The sequence below is a fragment of the Cygnus olor genome, chromosome 4 (assembly GCF_009769625.2).
Source record: "Cygnus olor isolate bCygOlo1 chromosome 4, bCygOlo1.pri.v2, whole genome shotgun sequence".
Lineage (NCBI taxonomy): Eukaryota > Metazoa > Chordata > Aves > Anseriformes > Anatidae > Cygnus > Cygnus olor.
The window spans coordinates 5,344,718-5,364,486 of record NC_049172.1 but is presented as its reverse complement, the minus strand read 5'-3'; the positions used below and the strand labels follow the sequence as shown (position 1 = coordinate 5,364,486).

The 19,769-nt window shown below is 38.8% G+C and overlaps 2 long non-coding RNA genes across 7 annotated transcripts in view; one reads left to right on the top strand and one right to left on the bottom strand.

The window, feature by feature from the left end:
* Window positions 1-896: 896 nt before the first annotated feature.
* LOC121069057 lies at window positions 897-4,486 on the bottom strand. The gene is made up of 2 exons (XR_005819222.1): window positions 4,335-4,486; window positions 897-1,510 (listed from the first exon to the last, which is right to left on the bottom strand). It is a non-coding gene; the product is annotated as an uncharacterized LOC121069057 (long non-coding RNA).
* Window positions 1,504-19,769, top strand: part of LOC121069055 — a 133,409-nt gene continuing 115,143 nt past the window's right edge. For all 6 annotated transcript variants that reach the window (XR_005819218.1, XR_005819220.1, XR_005819219.1 and 3 more), the window contains exon 1: window positions 1,504-1,679. This is a non-coding gene — a long non-coding RNA (uncharacterized LOC121069055). The remainder of the gene's footprint in view (window positions 1,680-19,769) is intronic.

Sequence of the window (19,769 nt, the reverse complement as noted above, 5' to 3'; positions counted from 1 at the left end):
TATGGAAGAGCATACAAATGTGGGAGAAGTTTCTAAGATGTTGGTTTGGCAACGTGACTTTTAGTGTGTCTCAATAGGAAAAGAAATAACTGAGGAAAACTTAAGCTATATTTTGTTTGCTGCCTTGCTAGTCCTCACTGAGGCTGTTACCTTCACAGTTAGAAAACTTAGTGCACAGTGGATAAGTTAGTTGTGATACAGCAATATAGTCTTTGGATAGTTTAGTCATCAATTAAAAAAATAAAATTTTGGCACTCTACATAGAAAAATAAGGACAACAACGGTATTAGTAGAAAACTAACAGTTCTATGACTTGTAAGCAACACGGTGCTTTTCCTCTTAGTTTCACCTGTCTTTCCATTTTCCTAAATTCAAAATTAATTCCTGGCTGTATTCTATTTAATATATTCTACATTTTCCCTCACCTGCAGAAAAAAACTTTCAGGATTCATAGTAGATCTCGTTAGCCAAGTGTAATGCTATGGTTGTATAGAAAAAAATCATTTTCAGTGTTCAATTATAACTGCTCTTTGGAGAGCCTGTGTCCATCTTATAACATACGTCTTATGCTACTTGTTTTGGTGGACTTTAACTGGAATATCCTCAAATCTCTTTTATAACTCTTTTGGATATCTCTCTCTCTCTTTTTTTTTTTTCAATTTACTTCAATTCTTTTCTCCTCTCTCCTCTCTCCTCTCTCCTCTCTCCTCTCTCCTCTCTCCTCTCTCCTCTCCTCTCCTCTCCTCTCCTCTCCTCTCCTCTCCTCTCCTCTCCTCTCCTCTCCTCTCCTCTCCTCTCCTCTCCTCTCCTCTCCTCTCCTCTCCTCTCCTCTCCTCTCCTCTCCTCTCCTCTCCTCTCCTCTCCTCTCCTCTCCTCTCCTCTCCTCTCCTCTTTTCAAATCACAGTTTCTCTTTTTACAGTTGTTCAAGAAATCAGAAACCTTATTAAAAATTGACAAAATGGAAAAAACATGTTCTGTGAAGCCAGAATATCTGTCTTAAGTGTTTTTATGGTCCATTCTTCCTTTTACACTAGATCAAAGCATCAAGGGACAAGAAAATAGGGTGAGAAAAGTCAATTCAAGCTTGCAGAAATCATGCTCAGGCCAAATATTTATCCTGTGATTCATCAAAAATGTTGCAAAATATAGTACTGGACTTTTAATGATCTAAGGTTTCACTGCCAGTTCTTGTAGGACATCCTGTTCTGGTGCAGTGCTTAAAAAAAAAAAAAAAAAAGTCAAGTAAATTAGGTTGAAGCGTAGTTTGGAGAGACCTGGAAGCACCTAATGGATGGGCATACACCATCATGAAACAGTGGTTTATAAAAGAATGTAAATATTTATATTCATGGTGGTAAAAGGCTCACATTTAAATTGATATTAGAGAATTTTCTCATAATGGAATGAGTTCCTGTTTCTGCTCTGAAAATAAAAGGAATTCTTCAAGAGTGAGGCAAGTTCTGAAAAGTCGCCGCACAGGGATGACGAGTCACATCTCACACTTCAATTCTGCTGAAAGAAAATAGGAGACTTCAGAATTTTAAATGACAAGATGGTGAGCAACTGATTACTTGTTAAAGGACGCCGAATGTGTGGGACAGAAGGATGCACCAGGGAAGCAAGCAGATCCAGAGCTCAAGCAAGACACAGTGATAGTAGAAACAGTAAAGAAAACAAGGTAAGGCAAAGGTGCAACAGTCAATATATCAAAGAATTTGAAGGACAGAATAATTCAGAATTCCAGTCAAGGTCTGTATAGCTGATTATGAAGTACAATTGAAAGATGTTTGCATGAAATCTACCATTTTGCTGAACTTTCACATGTATGAACCATTAATAGAGAAGGGTCTGCTCCAACATTTTTTTCCTATCATGAATTGCTGTATTCTAGCTGCACCCTTGTTCCTTCTGAAGGTGGCTACCTTTCAGGAATAGACCTGCGTTTTTTTTATATATATAAGGAGTAACACTACAAGAGGAGCTCAATCTGTGGAGAAGAAAAGGGGCCTTGCAGGTCTTCAGCTCCTGAGGCAAAGTGCTCTGAATGAAAAAGCTGAAGCCAGCCCAAACCCCATTGTTTCTCAGCCTTACACACAGGTACTTCCATCATCTTTCCTACTAGACCATGTATCAAAAACTTAATTTAAAAACGAAAAAGTAGAGTATATGCTCAACCATATAACTTATATGTTAATGAGATTAGCATATAGACAGAAAAAAGGTAGATGTGAAGAGCTAAATTCAGAAATATTTTGTTGCTGTTTAAAGGAGAACCTTTAGCAAAGATAAGTTTTGCTAACAAAGCATAGGATGCCTCTTATTTGAACTGTGTATCATGTGTCTGTGTCCACAGCTCAGCGTACAATTTTAAAACTGATCCGTAACCTTTTTTTCATGGGATGGTCTTAAATGTGAGAATACACAGTTGGCTATAATGGACTGTACTGTACAACCACAAAAAACCACAAAGGTTATATACTAATGAAGGTATAAAATACAGAATGAACTTGGAATGAAATGCATGGGAACATTTTGGCTCTCACAATACATGGAAAAGGGCAAGCAGAATTGTCTCTTGTGAAACATGAAGGAAATTATGTAACTGAAATTTTAAACGTACAAGTTTCTTGGCTTCTCCTCCTTCCAGGATTACTGAGGTAATGAAGACGGGATTCTACTCGTACTTTTCAAAATGCTATTAATGTCATTCCTGATCTCTGATAGAAATAACTCTACTGACTCTTGATAGACTATTCGTTTCTTTTGGAGCTGTAAAACACTGACTGTTTGCAATCATCTTAAAAATTTCCTTTCTCACTCACTCCAGGAGAGAATTTCCAGAAAAAAAAAATCAAGCCCAGCACAGTGTATGCTTACTTATGACATCTAAGCAAGGAGAAACATCCACTCTCTGTAATGTGACTAGAACTGCAGAGAAAAGGGGAAGTGCTGCTCTATGGCACTCAGCGTCCCCTTTAGTGCTGCTTTTGCAGCATTTCCCACTCCAACAAATGTTAATATGTCATCTTCACCTTGTTGTTTAAAAGCATCAATGCCAACAAAACATGCACTTTAAGAGAATCTGAATTTCTTACTTCACCATAATTTTCCACATCAGAAAGCATAGAAACCTGCAAGCAATGGGGCTCAGGCCAAATAAGCTGGAGAGGAATTCGAATGCAGGAAGGAGAGGGGCAGTTAGCTTTGTTCTTTTGAGATAATCCTTAAGGTCAAATAGTGGAGAGATGGTAGAAGAAAGGATTTGACAGAGAAGGGAACTTAGTTCTCACATGGAAAACTATAGCCTTATTTTATTTTTTCTTTAGGTCACGCATCAAGACAATTCAAGTAAAGGTTGAATAGTTCTAGAGCTCTGAGAGAAAAAGCGCCTCTCTTCACTTTTGAACGAAACAGCATTTTTAGTACTCCTGCAAATACAACAGTAGAAAGAAAAAGTTTTGAGATGCATGGAGACGTAACAGCTGTAAAGTGTTGTTGATATGATGCTGTTATCTTTCTGAACTGGGAAAAACCTGGTGGTGAGTGGTGATTTAGGCTTTGATTTGTAGCACCCGTGCTATACAGGTGATGGCATCCAAACAGGGGGAACACCTGTGAGCTGCTTGCATGCCATAGGAAGGTTTTGCTCCCTCATTTGAGAATGTGTGGGGGTAAGTATAGGTCTGCTCTGTGTGAGTTTTCTTCAAAGCAGCATACTAGTTCTTGGTTTTACAGTTATTTTAGTTTTCCAACTCTGCAAAGCTAAGAGAGAAGCTGACCTCTGATGAGCAGCAGCGTGTGGTTTCCTGTGCTGCGTAATGGAGGTGAGTGACTGGCTGCCAAAGGGAAGCGAGGGGTGTTAATTAATTAAGTTACAGCAAGGCGATTTCCAAATGGTGGATGGGGAAAAGAGGAGGTAGATTAGGATAGTGGAAAAAGGGTAGTGCTTGGTAGGCTAAGCGGATGAAATGCTGTTCCTTATTTACAGGTATGCAGAAGGGTTTGGGCAGCTCTGTAGCAGTCTCAGTATTTTTTGCTACCGCTTACCTGTGGAAGAGGCATTTGTACCTGCTTATGTCAATGTCTATGTCCTTTTGCTGTTCTGATGGATGTGTTGAAATTTATAGAGCTTGCTGCTGTTTTCAGGACAGTCTAAATCTGATTAGCAAAGCTAGTTCTTATTAAGGTTTGGGAGCATATTAATGAAGCATTTCCAGAAAACTACTGCTGTTTCTGCGCATGCTTAAGAAATTCAGCCACTCTTTCCTACCAGATACCTTCAGTCTCTAGAGGTTTGTCTTGGGTTGGGCTTTGTGGTCACAGGTATACACACCTCTGTAGTGTTTTGTGTCTGCTGGTGTGTAAGGAAGAGAAGGTTGAAGATGCTGTGTCCAAATCGTTTAAATGAAAGCAGTTAGTGTTTGCCACTGTAGTCCTCTTTGGTCACAGTCCATCTTGGCCATCAGGGGAGGTGGCGGTGCTGGAGAAGAGGTCAAAACCAAGAAGAAAATCACACTGGTGCATGTGGAGGTTCGAGCTTTTCCAGAGGTTCCTCTTCTTTGTTCATGTTGATCTTAAAATGCCATATACAATGGGAACTGGTTGAGGTGCTGTGTTTTTTCATTCCTATATTCTGTTCGCTTTGAGTTTATGCAAATATGCCAGCCCCACAAGTGTCTGTTTTTTTTTTTCCTCATTCTCATGAGGAAGAAAGAATTTCACCAACTCAAAAAAAAGTTGGTATGGGTAATTTTAAGTCAAAGTGAACTAGTCTAACCATTGAAACAGCCCTCACTCAGGGTAAAATTGCACTAACTGGAAGCCCAGTGCTGGATACTGGCATAAGGCAGGTGTGGTGGCGGTTAGAGTCTGAAAGTGAAGCATGGCTCCGTTGCATCAGTGGATCATCCTAACTGCAGGAGGCAGAGCATCAGCTGGTCTCAGTTAGCATGGGGATGTGTGCCTCCAGCTGGCTTGCTGCCTGGCACACGCCTGTGCCATAACAAGAGACAGGCAGGACTTAGGAGCACATTAGAAGACAACTTGACACAGAGCTGTGCAGGCAGCGCAGAAGATGAAACAGGGAGCTTTAGAGATAGGCGTAGAGTAAATTACCAAAGCATTTCTCTTTTCCATGTGTTTAATTTGAGGTCTGAGTTCATAATAAGTGATACCATGTGGGGCTTCCTTAAAGTAATACTTACCTATTGTAATCCCTTAAACACTCCGAGATGCCTGGAGCATGAAGTCATTTTAATCTATTACCTGGAATGTACTAATCACACTCAACAAATTATTGAACTGCTATTAAATACTTGAGTGTTGTTCTCCCCACTCCAACCAGTACAGGGCTGGAGATATTGCTGTTTCTGCAGCAACCCTGGCACGGACACAGTTATATCACGTACAGCCACGTTCTTGAGGGATGTTGGGTGCATAGATTGCTTTAAGCACATCTGTATGTTTGGACAACATAAATTAATAGTCCCACGGTTAATGCACTGTGTAGCTTTCTCCTTGGTTCAGCTGGTAGTTTTCAGAGAGCTGTTCTACTGGGGGGGACCTTTTTTTTTTCCTTCTTCCATGCAATACATGATAAACATAGTGACTGTTGCTTTTTACCAGACAACTTGTTTGGCCCTGCCTCGACTCTCAATAAATGTCCTAAAGATCTCACTGAGGTGGTTGTCTCACATTATCAACCTAAGCACAAAAGAAACAACGTTCTGTGTTCCTAGGTCTCTTTATAATGAATAGCCCTGAGAATCTGAGGAATGCAAGAGTTTTCCAATAAAAGCATCATAGTAATTGTATTAAATAAGTGAATCATACATGTCATCTTTCAAATATGCTGGCATGGATTTTGTTAAGACTGACTGACTTGGCTAGCATGGTAGGTATGTTTCTAAAGAATGGAGCTTAATGATAATATAGAGATCTGATCTCAAAGCTAGGTAGGGCTAGATCTTGAACATGCAAACCTTCTGGGGCATAACAGTGTGTAGAACTAGTTGCTTTTTATTTCAGGAGATGCTGCAATGGCAGAAGTGGTTTCTGTGAAAATGAAAAATAAAATAAAAAGTTTCCACTGTGATCCTGACAGCCTGATGGCACTAAAAAAAATCAGTGAGATTGGAAGGAGCTGAATTCAGAGCCAGTCTAATGTTTTTCGGTTAAGGGAGCATAATCTATTTGCAGTGGAGCTACTAGCTGCTCAGTCAATTTCCACCCTATAACATTTTAGATCCTGCACAGCTCTTTCCTTGAAAGAACAGGGCTAGGCTGCATGAGAGACAGAAGTCCTGCTCTCATTCCTCGAGAGATTGCAAAATCTGTGATTTGTGTTAATAGTCTGTCATCTTTTCCTATTCTAATTAGTTATATGGGCTTGCTGCTACTTACTGATTTAAAGTGGCCCTGTTCCACCACCAAAAGGTTTGCTTTTTGTGTCAGAAGGGATGGTTATATAGCCTAGACCTGAGGAAGTGTTAAGAAAATACAGGTAATCTTGGGGAATGCTTTGAGACTTTCTAAATGAAGGCCACTTCAGAAAAGCGATGCATAGGTGCATGAGCCAATTTGCAAGTGTCCAGTGCCACTTTCAATAGTGACAAGTTTTTTCTTGTACAACTCACGATCAGGAGAAGCCCCATTTAAGTAATATCACACAGCAAGGTGTTTGAACTTATTTAGGAGCTTTTTACCCTACTGCTTGGTTTTATGCTTCTGTTTTACTATTATTTTCCTAAGATACAGAGAATCCCATACTGATGTGTCTTAAATAATACAGCTCAAATTTTCATCTGAACTCAGCATCACTCATTAAAATTGGTCATTAAAGGAGATGTGCTCGTAGTAGTAATAAATAAATGATTGATTAATCTGAACACAAACATGAACTCTGAATACGGGTTAATAGTTAAATACTCATTATAATGAACTTTGTATTGCTACAGTGTGCAGCACCTGATCCCCACCCAATGCCCTTAGAACCCAGATAATAATTTCTTCATTTACTTTGTGCCTCCAGTGATGTTGTAATTGTGGGAATCATTTTTGTTTTGATTTTTTCCACTTCATTTTTAATTTAAATCGTACAAAAACTCTGCTTTTTTCTGTTTCTGTGCCTTTCAGGGATATTTTTAGTGTAAGTTCTAACATGCATTCATTGCTCAATTAGCTCCTGATGCTGAGGGGAGAGGTGTAAGCTAATTGCCCAGTGTTATTAATTTAATGAAATGTGGGAATTAATTTCTGGAAACACATCAGAAAAATATTTAATTTCATCTTCATCTGTTCTTTCAAACAACAAATGAACAGCAATAATAAACAAGCCAGTACTGGTCTTGGAAAAAAATGTGAAGAATGAGAAACTACAGACCTCCCTAATAAAGAAGTCACTAAATATTTGATTTCTACAGATCAGAATTGAATCAAACTTCTTTAATACATATTTTCATTCCTGGCCTAGCATTGTTTATCCATTAAGATCCCTATGAACATTAATGTACATGTTGTAGGAAATGCAGCCTCAAGAACCAGGAGACCTCCTGGCTTTTAATATTTTTTTTTTTTTTTTTTTGCATGACTGCAGAGAAAGAAATCCAAGAAATGCAAGAAGTAACTGAGAACAAACTTGCTGGTTGGTCCCAGGCTCCTTGGGCAGTTTTTGTTTGTATTTTTCCTGGAGCCCTTGTCCATCCACATGGAACACCATAAGGCTCTTTTGGAAGTGTTTGGAAGATTGGTTTAAGCAGTAGTCATTTTTTCAAGGATAGTTCTTCCGTTGTTTCACCTACCTGTTACGATCAGTATCGATGTGACTGTTGGATCTCTGCCCTGTGTTTCCTTGTTTACCAGGTGCCCTCTGAATTCAGAACTAAAAAGCTTGCTGGGTCCCACCTGTGCTTGATACACAGGGTGCTCTGCTTCCTTCTGCCCCATCCCCACACCTCATGGGTAGCTCAACCCTTCTCACAAGCAATTTAAAAAAATTTTTTTTTTTTTAGTGCTCTACTTTTTCCATTCTCTTTTTGGATTGAGTTCATGATTTCCACATGCCTGGGTCTGGCCTTACTCATGGTACAAGTTTTGAGGTGTCAGCCTGTAAGTGGGGTTGCCATTTCTTAAGCCTGCAGCAGTGAGCGATTTAGGCATTCTTTTCCCCAAACAGTCTTTTTAAAGTATTTATATTTCGCCATATTCTTGGGACTTTAATCTGTAGTTTGTTCCATACAAAAGCATGTTTAAAATTGTTGTGTTTAAAAACTGTTGTGGGGTTTTGTTCTAAGTAGGAGCCACTTGTGATGCTCTATTTCTGTAGAAATAACTTCCAGAAAACTAGGCATCCTAAGACACTTCATGGCAGAAGAGGAATTAAAAGCAGAGCTACTGAGTCATTTTGGCAAGGGCCTCTAACCAAAACAATTCTTAATGTTAACTGTCTTATTAATGGAAGCTTAAGTGTTTCTGAATTTCAAGTTCACTGTAGTACTGTTTGTTTTTTATGCAAGCTTTTCCATGAGATTACAGACTTTTTATGTCACTTTCAGACTTGTTTTGTTACGGATTTTTTTTTCCTTGCACTCTTCGTTTCAGTTGTGGACTGAGAGATTGCAAGCAAGTAGCCTTAGGACTTGAGGTGGTAGGGGAGTTCATGTTTGCGTACAGGAACCTGCTGCCTGTGAATTGGTGTGTGTATTCAATTTATCTGAAATGAGAATCAAAGTTACAAAGACACGTTTGTTTCTATTGGGCATTTCCTTTATTTTGTAGCATTAGAAACCTCTTACAAGCCTTGTCCCTCTGAAACAGTGCCTCTTCCAGGTCTTGAACTTGTTTCAGGGTAATTTCATCTGCTGTAGAAAATGTCTCCAATAACAGACTTGATACATCTGCAAAATTGACACCTTCAAGGACTTTTGAAAAGTAAAAAACATCATGAAATTGGCTCCTTTCAATGCTCAGAGAATCCACAGGTGTGGTTAAAATCATAGGCTTTTAATAAATACTAGAGAATCGTGAAATTACAAGAGTATTTATCAAAGGTGATTCTTGACTGAGGGTCCTCTCTGTATATGTATCTAGTACTAACTTCTGAAAACTCTTCTTTATCCTTTTTCTCCACTCCAACCCCAAATTGTGCTCTAGAGGCTTTTGACTTAGCCAGGCACATCAAACAATCCTGCAACTGGCACTTGGGGAAGAGGGGACAGCTTAGCTCAGCAGTTAAACACTTACCAATAAAAAGGCAAGGTGGTAATTTTGCTGTTCTTGGAGCCTTCTTTAGTAAAACCAAAAGTGTATTCTGATCTTTTTCTGAAAGAGACAGCTACACTGTACTGCATGACTAGGTCCCAAGCATACCTTTATCAGTAGAGAACAAATGCCTTCTCTATCTCCATGATGAAAATGCTGTGAGATCATTGCTTTGGCTGCGTTTGTCCTTTCCCTTACAAAGTAAAGTTTTGTGCACGTTGAAACACATTGAACCATAGCAGTTATTGTTTTCGGTCATTGCTTATAAATTGGGATTTAGGGTCACTTATGGCCTTTTGAAAATGGTAGAGAACAGATGTCTTCTTGCACCTGTTGAGTGCTAACTGCTTTGTGTGACAGGGTACTTGCAGGAAATGGTTGCCACTGTTACTAGGGTGGGTGTGCAGGAAAAGAGCTCGGAAATGGGAGGCAGGTGCCTGTGAGCTCTCTGCTAATACTTGGTTCATGCAATTGCTCATTTGTGCTTACTTGGTTATAAACAGGTTAGTATTTAGAGAGGAATAATAATGGACAAAGTTAACATCACTTTAGTATGCAGAAAAACTGGAGTTAAACATTTGTCCCAATTCTGCAAAGAATCTTCCTGTGTTCCTGTGGATTTTGCAGTAGCGTTTTTTGTATTCTGGTTTTAAAGTTGTTTTTTTTTAAAGTATTTTTTTTCCACTGAAATATGAATCTGCTTGCCAGCCCACAGCATAACTACAGATACTGCTTAGTATTGTAATGTCTCTTTCATCTGAAAACCTTGAAAAAGCAAATGGATGAAGACTCCAAGTATCATTGCCTTGTGTGGCAGCGTTATGAGGTACAGTGGAATATTGAGTTACTGTTGGATCCATCTAAAAGCCTGAGGAGAGCTGCACTGCTATATGGCAGTAGTCATTCCTGTAGTTCCACTAAATTTGTGGTTGTTGTCGCTAGCAAATTCTTCATGTCCATTACAGAATGTGAGCTGGAGAAAATCTTGCTTGTAACGAGTGAGATCAAAACTGGAGTATTCAGAACTCCAGTACTGATCAGTCCTGTTAATCTGCATACTGTGTCCTCGCCACAAGCCTGCGTTCTTGGCATTGTTTGTAATGACGTTCTGTTGTTGATGCACTCAACAAAAATATTTCTTTTGATAAGTTTATGTATGCATGGGAATTGACCCACTCCATTAGAAAGGGGGAAAAAAAAAGAAATGCCACAGATTTTGCATTACCCAAGCTGCCTCTAGAAGGAAAGGATAGCAGCCCATGAGGTATTTGGAGTTACTGTAGAAATAGAGACTGTGAACAATGCTATTTCAGCAAATTGATAGGAGCATGTAGAAAAACTCTAAACACCTAGATCTCAGAGACCTCTCATTCTCTTCTGATGCTAAGAGAAGGGGATTAGTTAGGAACTTGACATCAAATTAAATGTTAACTACTGAAGAAAAATGATGATTGTTATTGGGAATAATGTTTTTCTTTATGCTGGTAACAAGACAGATTTAAAAAAAATAATACAAATCTTAGCAGAACAGTTTTAACCATGGCTTTTGTGTGAGCTGGTCAGTGGCATGATCTAAAGATCTTCTTTAGCAGCATATGAGCTGTAAGTCAGAAAGATTGAAATAGTAACTGAAAAACCTATGTGAGAAAAATTCTGAAGCTTACTCTTAACTGTCTTGGCATTATCTACATACATGTGAGTTTCATGAGAAATGTATACCCCGAGTAGTATTGGGCAAGGTAGATATAGCCACTTGGAGTTACATCTGCCTTGTAAAAAGAAAAAACAAAACAAAACCAAAAAAAACCCACTAACCCTGCATTTTAATTTCCAAAACAAAAAAATACTTCATATTCTATTCCTCGGGAGAAGGAAAGGCAAGATACCATCTGATTCCTAAAAGACTGTCACAGAAGTCAAAAGACATGAGGTTTAGTGAATATACTAGGTGTTTTCAGCAATGCCTTTGAGGTTCACCCACTAACAGTACTTCTGAAAAAGCATAAAGTCTGCATCTTATTCTTTTGATGGATTACCAGAATCTAAGGCTCATGCCTGAATTTAGTGCAGCACAAACTGTAGCTAAGGCAGAAAAGGAGGAAATGAGATGAGAATGCCTGAAGAAACTTTGAATGTCCTTGCTTTGATGTATTTCACAATCTTAGCATGACTTCATAACTAGCAGTATACAATATATACAGGACTCAGAGAGCCAACACAGCATGACGACCAGAAAAAGCAGTATGTGTTATATATCAGGAGAAAAGTGAGCTGAAGTTATCAGATGTAACAGCAGAGTTCAAGCAAAGTTGTTAAGAAGGTACCCATTGTGGCCTTGTAGTCATGAATTGACCTGTATTTTATTTCTGAAGAGTGTATTAAGTCCTGATCATCTCTAGAAAGAATTAAGGTGTCTTTACCCCCAGATTAGAGCAAAGAATAAATAAAGGTTATGTTACTGTTCTGCATGGCATGCTTACCTCCAGGGATGGTCTGGCACTTCCTGAAATAAAACATTTTACTTATTGTCAGTCTCTGGAAACCTATTGCTCTCATGAGTAAACCCCTGTACGCAACCTGTAATGAGGTGCAAGACTAATTGGATATCTTATTAGGAAAACATGCTATGAAGAGAATGTTGGACACCCTGCATATTCAGAGAAGAGAAGCCAGCTGTAATATATCTTGCTGTACAAAAATGTGAAGATTGACAGGACACAAATGCTAAACAAATACTTCACTACTGTTTTAAGGGCTTTGTTGAGACCTCTTTTGCTGTGATTGGTGCCTCAGCAGTGTTTTGCTAACAAGGATAATATCGTTGGCCTGTAGTAATAAACTCTGAGTTGATTACAGAGCCACCTGATCTCAGGATGACTGTGGACACTTGTGCATAGGAGACAGCTTGCTGTCTCTGGCAAATATGAGGTAGCCAGGAAAAATGCTTAGTAAGATTTCTTCACAGCTTGCCTGAAGGGGGAAGCAAAGACAAATGTGTTACTGTTCCTGTCCCACCTCAAGTTTAGTAGATCTTTGAGATATTCTAAAACTCAAGTGTTTTAATAGCAATCCTGGTACGTCATGTAGGTTTTGCTGTCCATCTGTACTCAGATCTGACTGCTGCAATGACAAAAATGATGGTGCTTTTATGACTTTTAAAAAATGTTTTCAGACATTAGAGAACTGAGATTGCAAAGACAGGTGAGAAGCAACTTCTAGCCTGTTTATGAGTGGTAACTGCTACAACGTCTGCCCACTCACTTCTGTGCAGCAGGATAAACTCTCAGAACAACCACGGAGATGGAATCACAACAAAGGCGATAATTTGACTAGCAGAATGCTTTTTTGGCATATAAGCCAGGCTGACTTTTTTTTGTTTTGTTTTGTTTTTGTTTCTGAGCTCACTTTGACTTGTCTGGTGGAAAACAGGACTTAATCTGGCCACCTAACAAAACTGATCTGGGATTCCTTTAACAACTTATTCACTTTTCTAAGTGCGTGTGCTCAAATGGGTGTTTGCAACCTAACTGCCAAGTACCGTGTAGCCTTTCCATTGCAGAGGAAAAGTAAGGTCTTTTCTGATGACTTACAGAGTTGCTTCTATTATCCTGAAAGACAAAGGACCAACTTCCCTGCTGATTTTACTTTACAGGCTGTAATTTGGTTTCATCTGTAGACAATTTGGCTTTAGGTGGGAATGCTGGGTCCTGAAACAGTACAAAATACTAACCGGCACAAAGGATGAGACGTGCTCTGAGAGGCAGATCCTCTACTGTGCTGTAAAGATAGAATATTCTTTTGTTGAAAGATTAAGATGCCGTCTGTTACCTCTTAAAGCAGTACTCAGAGTTTGATTTCTAGCTTCTCAGCCAAGTGTCTGTTGTCAAAAGCGTTCACCACTAAGAGAGGTAAAAGAATGAAAGATGTTGCCAAACAAATAGTAAAAAATAAAATAAAATAAAATCAACATTCATTGTTGTTCCAGATGAGGAGTATATTAAAGATGTGTTAAGGTAGCATGGTTGAACTTAGCTTTGGTATTTCCTGACTTTTTTTTAACCTACATTGTATTGGTGTTTTTAATGCTAGTTTGATTAGCAGGTCAGTCTGTGTTCATTGCTTAAGAAATGGTGTATGATAATTTGAGACAGGTGTGTATAACATCTTGGATTTAGCCTCCCTTCCCCTTACTTCAAGATACTTTAATTCATGAGTAACCAGAATATTATAACGATATTTGGAGAGGTACTGAGAGATGCAGAAACATTGCTCACCAAATAAGTAGTGTTATCCATTTTATGCATGCTTCTAAACTTATACCAAAGATTAATTAGAATAGCATTGCATTAGGGTAAAAAGATAGGGAGCTGTATCAAAGCTGAAGCCCAGCGCGTGAGCACAAACAGAGGCTGTCTCTCTAAAGAAGAATTTCTCTTTTTCACAGATGGAGGAAGCCTTTTGCCTCAAAGACTTGTTCTACTCTAATGAAAATCATAAGGCAAGCATTAATTCTGTAGTTTAAGAATACTGACTTGCCACTTAAATTCAGCTTTGTGCACTGTGGCAAATGCAGTAAGTAAGCATATTTTGTGTGTCCTTTCCCCAGTTACTTTGTCAAGCAGGCAATCTTAACATCCATGAGCAATACAGAATTCTGTTCCAGTGTATTTTAACTTCAGTGAAAAAAATTACAGTGATAAAAGTTTGTGGTTGCAAATAACATGACAACTTGTCATCCAAAGCAAATTTTGGTGGAACAGACATGTTGTCTTCCTTTCCATTTTTGCCCAAGAGCGTACTTCTTTAGGACTTAAAATACAATTATTTTGATAATAGCGACTGCTTGGCAGCTAACATCTGAGGAGAAAGTAAAGGAGTTAGTGGGTTTTACATGGAATTAAAATACATCTAAAACTGGGTCCAGCAACCTAATTTTCAATATAGAATGTCTGGATTAATTCCTTATCTTTATAACTTTCATTCTTACAAATAATCTTGTCATAAATTACCATAAATCTCATCCTAAAATATTAAGGTAAAATAAAATGATACAAAGCAACAGGGGGCTAACTTGTTCTAACATTTTGCATGTGAAATATGATTACAGCATTTCCAAACTGACTCAGTATCCTTTGACAAACGCAGTGAGAAGCAAACGAAAACAACTAGCCCTCCATTTGCACATCTGTTAACTCATTGACACTGACGTGAAACCCTTCACTGACCCGTTCAATACGAGCAAACAGAACGTGCTCAAATGAGAAGAAATAATTTTGGAGAAGAGTCCACAAGTAACTCATAAGAAAGTGTTGAATTATCTGACATGCAGATATGTGATGGCTGTAAAATAATGACAGGAGGAGAGATTAATGAAGCAGATGGCTGTGTCAGGAATTAATCGAATGTCAGAATACAGTCTGGAGCAGTGGGGAGGATGGTTTGCATGTACTCAGAAAATGGTACCAAATGTAGCTCAGAAACGTCTCAATCACTTGGTCCGTATGGAGAGCAAAGGGCTGAGCTGACTTCCGAGCGCCTTGCTGGCTGCGTTGTAAGCAGTGTGTGTTAGATCAGGAGAGGCTGCTGGGTGCATGGCATCGGTGTGAGCTGCTGCACTGCTTTCAGAGCAGTTGTGGCTGTTGGTGGCCTGCTGGCCAAGAGGGTGTGCAGGGACATCTACCAGAGGAGGCAGAGATGTGAAAAGTCAGTCTGTAAAGAATGGGTGTTTGAACTTCTCTGAGAAGTTTGCTGTAATGCTCTGAGTTAAAGTACTCTGCACACCTGGGTTTCTGTACCACTGCTAGGTTCCTAACCATCACTGTAACTAGAGCATCTTGTGTATCCAAAACTTCTTGTATAGTTTCTTCACATGGCTAAGCAGTATATGTGCCCTCAGTTCCACTGTGCTGCTGAAGGAGCAACGTTGGGTTGTTTTTTTTTTTTTTTTTTTCCAAGCACCATGCTGTTTATGTCTTAATCCTGTGCTTTTTATTTATCAAAACATAAAACCTCTGGTGGCGGAAAACACCAAAAATTTGAATAGGACGTTGTCTCACCCCATGTGCAGTATGTGGCAGTCTCAAAGTGACTCTGATCAGAGTTGCTTTCCAACCTGCTTGCTGTCAAAGGATCTCCTACAGGCCCTGTGAAAACCGACATTAAGACCAGAGTAGGAGCAATAAACTTCTGTCTTCCATGGTTATAGACATCCCAAAGCCTACTCAAAGGTGAGCTTAAACTGTACCCAAAATCATTGCTTTTCACGTGAAGTTGTAGAGGTGGAAAAAAAAATTCTCTTGATATTGATGATAGATCACTTTTGAAGAAATCTCCAGTGCGGTGATTTATTTGGTTTTAGTGTTGTTCTTGTGCTGGAGTAATACTGATTAGGGCTAAGACCCTTTTTCAGTGCATTCCTTTAAAGAACTTTTTGGGAGACCTCAGATATAGGGCCCCCTGTTCTTGTCCTTGTACTTGAAAAATTATTAGTGGAGTCACCCTGTAGTAATTTCACACCAGAGGAGTGTCATGATCGGGCCTGCGGAAAAGTAGGACTCTTTCAACATATTGAAAATACAAAGCAAACCATTTTTTTCTTCTGAAGAACTTGTAAAGTTCATTCTGAGCCCTGAGAAACCCACACAAAAGTTCCACTTTTTTATGGGGCTAGTTTTAAAGTTGTTTTCTTTAAATAAATAAAGAAAACTAATAAAAAGGGATCTCTTTCTTTACAAGTGGTTTAATCCCACTGCTAGAGAGGATATAATCCAGATGACTCTCTCAGGGGATAAGAAAGACTTGTGCCAATGTTCCCGTATTGCTGAAAGATTCACCAGGCAACTTTCCTAGCTGAGAGAAAATGAATTACTGCATCACTATTTAGCTTTACCTCCCCACTTTGACCCTCACTCACTTTTCTTAAGTCTTTTGAGAAACAAAAAGGCAGCAAAGCTTCAAGTGAAAACCTTAAAAGGAATTCCTGATTGCTTTTAAAAGGTAGCCTTGCAAACTCTTGATACAGCAGTTAACTGAAATTTGACATTATGCAGCTTATTTTCATTTAGTTATGCAATGATGTAAGAGAGTATTGTTAAAGATACTTTGGTAAAATTACAAGAACTCCTAAAGTTCTGATTTGAAGAAATCCAAGTCATCTGAAGGTAACATTTAATAGTAAAAGTTTTGAATAGCTGAACTCATCTCTTTGTGTGGTGTTACTTTCTTCTTCAACAAATATTTGCCCCAGCTTTATATTTTTGTTGTATTTGTTCTACACATTGTACTAGTGGTTGGGGGGAGGAGGGGTGTGGATTCCAAAAATTATACCAGATGTTGCATCTTTCAAAAATTCACTTTTTCTGTATCCCTTTTGTGGCTGCATGAGTTGTTTAGAACATCGTTATTAGCATAATACCTACTGATTTTAACTTGGAGTTTGCTCTCGAGACTTTTATTTGCTTATATTTTATTTCTTTATCCTGCAGCATAGCCAAATGTTAGTGACACTATGGAAATGTACCCTTGATAAAGCCGTGTTCACACAAACTTCTCTGAAACACAGCCACTAGATTAGCTGTTTGAGTAACGTGAATTAAGGAAGTCGACCAGAACTAGTTATTCATAACCCCTTGCTTCAGAACATCTTCGTAGTTTAAAATGCATGTAAAGCAAAACCAAGCTTCTGTTACAATTCAGCTAAAAGGGCATAACTTTTTGTTTCCTATGGGGGTGCCCAGCTGAAAGGATTGTCCTGTTGACCCACCATCAGAACAGTAGGGTCTGATCCGGTATGAATAGTGTCTTTTCTCTAAGATTTGGTCTTTCTATATTTTTTTTCTCTGCAACTGTGGATAATGTGCTTTAAACCATTAGTTTTTATTTCATTCATCTTCATTGCAGAGTGTATTTACTTTCTCATGTTATGAAGCACTCTTTCCCGTGACCTAGTCTATTGATTGGCGATGCATAAAGATAGTGTTCAAATGAATGAACCCTCATAATCTGGTCCTCCCCTCTTACCTCTGAATTCTCAGCACAGATGCATGCACCAAGCCTATCTCTGTACAGCCAGCTATTATAGAAAGCGTAGTAAACAAATAGAGTTTTTGGGGTCCCAGGTATTACATGAAGCGAAATAAATAGAGCTTTGGGGGTCCCTCTCAGCAGAGAGCTGATCGAGTAGTTGGAAGAGGACAGAGATCTCATCTCATTCTGTCATTGACTTGCAAGAGCTCGTGGATTATTTTAGGAACCCTCTTTGTATTGTTGGGGCTGAGTTTCAAGTAGTGCTGCAAAGCAACGAGTCCAGTTGGCAGGCAGAAAAACTCCCCAAAAATTCAAAGTGAAATTAGACTAGCATAAGCAGCATTTCAAAAATAAGATGAATCAGGTAAGGGAATAATTTGTGGAAAAGGATCCTTAGCACACCAATGCCAGAGATGTTCCCTTCTGGACTGTACGTAGCGTAGACAATGCTTCACTGAAAAGGAAGGAATGGGAAGGTCCGTTCCTTCTCACAACTGTAACACAAAGCACTGCTGCCTTTGTGCTCGTACATTCTTTTTCACTTAGCAGCAAGCTTCTTGGTGAAGATCAGAAAACTGTTTAAATAACCACTTCCTGGCATGTCCTTGAGTTGCTGATAGCTCAAAGGAGATTTTTTTTTTTTTAAGCGAGAGTATTCTGTTCTTGATCATGGCTTGTGTGGGACTGTTTGTGGCTAATTAGTATGTATAAAGTGTAAGTAAAAATCTTAATGATTTGTGTATGTACAAATGTATGACCAAATGCTTTTTTCTGCTGTAGAAAACTGTCACACAGAAGCACTTTGAAATGGCCACCTGACTTAGAAATAGACCTGGGATCTCTGTAGTCTGATATTTTGTCTGCATTCATGAATAATACCAGACTAAGAGTAAAATGGAAAAAAAAAATTCTATTGCATGTTAAAGTAGGGCATGAATGCCTTCATCTTACCATGGCCTTCATCTCCGTTGTGCTCTGAAGCAGGGTACAACTAACTAATTTTAAGTCTCTTTTTTAGTTTAGGTGCTATTTTGAAAACTTTATTGTATTTCTTCTTTCTCTTCCCTTTCAACATAAACTTTCAACCTTTCTTCAATCTGAGTTTACGGAGGAGTTGCCTATTCCTGTAATAGCTGTAAGTGCCTTTCTCAAAATCTATTCTAAGTATATAACATTATTCTGAGATGTATTTTGCACTAGGATGTGTCACTATTATATAAAGACAAATTAACTTGTCTTAAGACATAAAACTGCATAGATGAAAACAGTGGGAACTGAATGTTAAAGATGAACTGCTGGCAGCACTTCAGTTGAAATGTCAAAGCATCCAGTCAATCACTTTATCAGCTCATAACTATATTTTTTTCACCTGTGGATGAACAGCGAGGATGAACTTTACATATATCATCTGTAGCCCTTCTGAGCGTGACTGGTTATGGTTGCACAGGTTCTTCCTTGATGAAATTATTCCTCTACAGTGCTAAATCTATATCTAAACTGCAGGCAGGTCTTTGGAGTGCCTTCAAATTACCATACAGTAGCATGTTTTTGATTGGTTTCATGTGAATTCAGGGTAGAATGAGATGTGGTGCCATCGCTGCTCACTCCTTTCCATCCAAAGGAGTCCAGGCACATGGACCAGACTTTAGGTGTGCAAAGTATGTCTGGATTTACTCTAAGTGAGCAAAACCAAAATCAGTATCCTTTCTGTCCTTTCCATGCAAATGGTATTAGTGTTATCAATAACTAACCTAAAAAAAAAAAAAGTCAGTTGCATTGGAGTTTCAGTGACTCAGAAATAAATGCCAGTCTTTAATTGGCATTTCTGTTACTAGCTCCTCAGAGTCCTCCGCTACTACTGCACATCCACATTCAGGCCTTCAAAATTAGCCTAGCAAGATTGGTTCTTCCTTTTGTGGTTGTCAGATAGCAGGGGAGATTGGAAAGGGTCATTCCATGTAAAGAAAAAGCAGCTGGTTACCAGTTTTCCTACGGAGGCTTCAACACTGGCAGTAATGAAGGGAGTCCTGAGATAACGATAGAAATTGAAGATAAATCTTATTTTCATTATAGTTCTTCATCTTCTTGTTTATTTGCATTTTTACTTTAACTGTAAAACTGGAACAGGGTAGCAATAGAGGTTTATGTTCTCTGTGAACTGCAGTTAAAGCCTCACAAGATCTGAAGGGCAGAAAAGCAAACCGAATCAAACCAGGAGCTCGTTCATTCCCCTAACACAGTGGGTCACAGGACACCCCCGACAGCACGGAAGAGGAGAAAATGGAAAACCAGGACTGTTCAGCAGACTGAGGATGGGATGGGAAGAAAGCTACAGGTGAAATTGCATTTGATTGTTTTATACTAAATTTGTACGTTGGCCGGGATCCCTGATATGAATTCTTCACACTAGAAAAATGTTTCTCAGGGGAATCTCTTATTACTTTTTTTTCCATTGTGATGAAAAAAAGTAATGATATGAAGTGGA